We start from the raw sequence: 3,772 nt of genomic DNA on the forward strand, positions 1-3,772 counted from the left end.
CCAACGTTATGTTGATCTACGGCGTTTAAGTCCACGGGGTTAAAGAGATTCATGAAGTAAACCATGGCCATGGCCAATTTCAGCAAATGAAATATTGGTTTTGAACTTGGAATTCTGCGATATACCTCGAAATGTATATATTTAATTGTTGAAGCTAAGAGAAACCTTACTCTGATGGCAGAAGACGAAGGGAAGAAAGAAACCAGGACGGGCTGAAAATAACTGTTTTTCTTTCGGCACTGAATCAAATGGTTAGTAGGGCAACTAGGAATCAATTGGGTAAACTGAAATATTGTTATTGGATATTTGACAAATAATCATCCAAAATTGAAAGAAAAAAAAATTTGACGTGTGTCGTCACGCATTGAGTGCTAAATAACGCTGATTGTGACTGCGTCTCTGGGCACTTTGCTCAGTTGTTGGTTATGTCTGTCAAAATATGATTACCATGGAAACATCAATATCCTTGAATAATGACGTGTGATGGGAGAGTTTGCCGATATTCGTAACCATAAAAGAGCCAACAGTTAGCAGTTAAGTGAAAGTCCAGTAACCATGGTAACCACCTGTCTATCTGTATTGTCGTGCAACACCTTGTAGTGAGAACTACCTGAAGTTTAAGTAGTTAATATTTACGAGCAGAATAACTGACTGCCTATGACGGAATAGCCTAGAACAACAATGAGCTCATTGGCAGCCAATAGCGGTTTAGGATTACTAAACGAAATATTAGATCACTTGTTTAGAGTCTAGAATAAATACAGGTGTTTTGTAAATTGTTCTTCGGTTACGCCCCCGTGGTGGGACGCCGGATACCACTATCCCGTATTGGTTACGTTCTGAGTACGTTAGTGGATTAAAGTCTACTGTTGGACCCAAGTAACTACGTATTCTCTGTCTTCCCGTTGGATTGTTTTGCTGTAACAGATCCCGAAATCTCTAGGAGTCTGACAAACTCCATCGCTGCAAGAGTGTTTCCCTCTGGATTGTTGTAACAAGGATAACAACTTAAGCGGCCCAAAAACCTGTTATCACACATGGCACGCCAAATTGTTCATAGATAAAATTTAGAGGAAATATCCAAATTTCAAGCTTTAAACTTGGCGAGGGACTCAAAATTTCTCCCACCCGATCTAACTAGTGTTAAGGTTACTCACTAATGTCTCTTCTCTTGGCTCAGTTTATCATCCCGATCGATAAAAAATCTCCATATACATTGTACTTTAAACTTTTGCTTTCTGATCTCTTAATCATTATTATATGGCTAGCTCTTTGACCAGGCGGGATGAATCAAATCCTGCGCTGTGATTGGCTACCCGAGCGGGATTACCTGCTGTGTCCAGCGATGAGGCAATATTGTTTTTTCCTTGTAATAAATCCTTTATTGACCAAGCTTGTTCGGTCAAGATGGCTGGATATTGGCCTCATTCTTTGTTTTTTTTTTTGCCCGTTTGTCGACCAAGAAGAGCTCCGTCACGGTTCATGAACACGCAAAAAAAGAACGAGGCTAATACCCAGTACAACTTTGGTCAATAACCCACATTTATACACTGTCCAGTTCTTAGCATTTGATGAGGTGAAGTCTGCATACGAGCCAAGTGGCCCATCAGCCCGGAGCTTACCCCGTTCTCTGTAGCATGAAGCGACTAGGAGTATTTCTACTCCCCCCTGGACGGGATGCTAGTCCATCGCAGGGTTACCCCCAGCATAAAGTTAGCCGGTACCCATTTATACACCTGGGTGGAGAAAGGCACTGTGAGAGTAAAGTCTCTTGCCAAAGGACACAACACAATGTCCCCGGCCAGGGCTCGAACCAGGACCACTCGATCCGGAGACGAGCGCTCTAACCACGAGGCCACCGCGCCTCATGGCACGAGATTTTGAGACCATGAGGCCACCGCGCCTCCAATAACAGTCGGTAAAATATTCCGATGAGCTTCCATACGTTAAAAACAGTATTGGTACTCTTATCCTCATTTTCACTCTTTACCCGTTCTAAAGCAACAAGAGTCAAATCCTCCTGTTTACTTTTAATTTTTGATGTCTTTTCTGAGCTTCAGGGTTCATAATTCAGAGTTACATTTGTGTTGTTAGCAAGGGCAACTTGGGCCTTAGTCCTCGGATCTTGGAAGTTAGTACATCTCGGATCGTCAGGACCTGTTGGGTATTCACGAGGCTAGTAGATATAGTGAATCCAGACGTTCATCTTGGTGAAAACTGACCTCTGTGAGATAGAGAATTAACAACAATCTTGATAAGTCTGTATCCCGTGTCGTATGATGTTTCACTTCTGACATAATTCGGAAACTAAAACTTTAAAAACGCGCGTGTGCACAAGTAGCTGAAGAATCCCTACGTATCTATGTTCAGCTAATCTTCTAAGAGCCCCGAATTTACATGCGCCGAATCTAACACTAGTTTGAGTCGACTCGAGTTTAAAAGTTCGGCATTTGATTTAAAAGTCGCATTTTTTGTGCCGAATAAAATTGCTGAGCGCGAGCGACGTGTTCGTTCCCTGACTCCGCTTCAACTTTCCCATCAATACGGCTGACAATGATAAGGAGCACATTTTGCGTTTAGATCGTTTATACCTTTCGGCAAACACCATTTATTCCCGCAAACCATGGTTGGTACTAACTATGCGCAAACAGGATGCGGGGATTTATAATGCAGATGACAGTGCATTACCTCTTAAACTCTGATTTTCGTTTCACTTTCAAGTTCATAGACTTCGCCCTCCATCTTCTATGTAAGCTTAACTTTGCTGAAGAGAAGTAAGAACCACCGCATACACTATTATCCTCAACAGTCGCCATATTGCTTTCCTACTCCGCATGTCATGCAGCATAGAGTGGTTTTTGCTTGATGGCAGAAACATCATTGGTTTTGCATAACTACGTTACACGAATGGAGCGAAGCAAGAACCACACATACTGGTATCTTCAACAGCCTTCCTTCTACATCTCCCACTGCAGTTGCCGCCGAAAATTCCCTTCAGCTTGTTGTGCGCATGTCATGCAGCACAAAACTGTGGAGTTATGGGTAAAATATGATTTAACATAATTTATGAATTAGATTCGGCACGTGTAAAATGCGGCGTTTAAATCAACTGTCGAACTTCAGTCGTATATTCGACTGAACACGCATTTAATTCAAACATGTCGCATTTAATTGATTTAAACGTCGCATTTTACATGCACTTAATTCGGCAATAAGATTCGGTGCATGTAAAATGCGACATTTAAACAGGGCCTTAATCATGTTGATCTCGAGCTGTTGCTTGTGCAAGGGGACTGATCAGCTATCGGCATGGAATTCTAGTATGTTCCAGTGTACTCCGGCATTCCTCTCCTCTGCTCCAAGCACTTGTCATCACATGGCGAACCACTCAGGTAATGAGGGCACATTGGGTGAAAGCTACTGTCGCCTTTCTCCAGACAGAAGTAGGATGCCTCTAAAAATTTTAAAATATAGATACAGTGGTATTTTACAAGGAAATGTTTCGACCGATCAAATTTGAAATAGTTTAAAGTCACGGGGCAAAATCGACAATTCGAATTTTGTCGTCTCTGGGAATTCCTTGCCTCAGAAGTAGCTTAAGTTTACCATCTTAAAAGTGATCACTAGAAATCCTTACGAAAAATGAAGCTTGCAAAAACCTCGTAAATTGCGCGCGAAATCAAGCGTGTTTTTCGCGCGAGAGCTCCGCGCGAAGATCCCGCGCAGTTAGTTTCGAAAACGAGGCAAAATGCTGACCAGAAAGCTTTACGGT

The 3,772-nt window shown here is 42.2% G+C and overlaps 1 protein-coding gene across 1 annotated transcript in view; it reads left to right on the forward strand.

Moving 5' to 3' along the window:
- The window catches only part of LOC145479904 (uncharacterized), a 148,882-nt gene that overhangs the window by 112,252 nt on the left and 32,858 nt on the right, over nucleotides 1-3,772 (forward strand). The window lies entirely within an intron of this gene.

This window comes from Orbicella franksi, chromosome 2 (genome assembly GCF_964199315.1).
Source record: "Orbicella franksi chromosome 2, jaOrbFran1.1, whole genome shotgun sequence".
Lineage (NCBI taxonomy): Eukaryota > Metazoa > Cnidaria > Anthozoa > Scleractinia > Merulinidae > Orbicella > Orbicella franksi.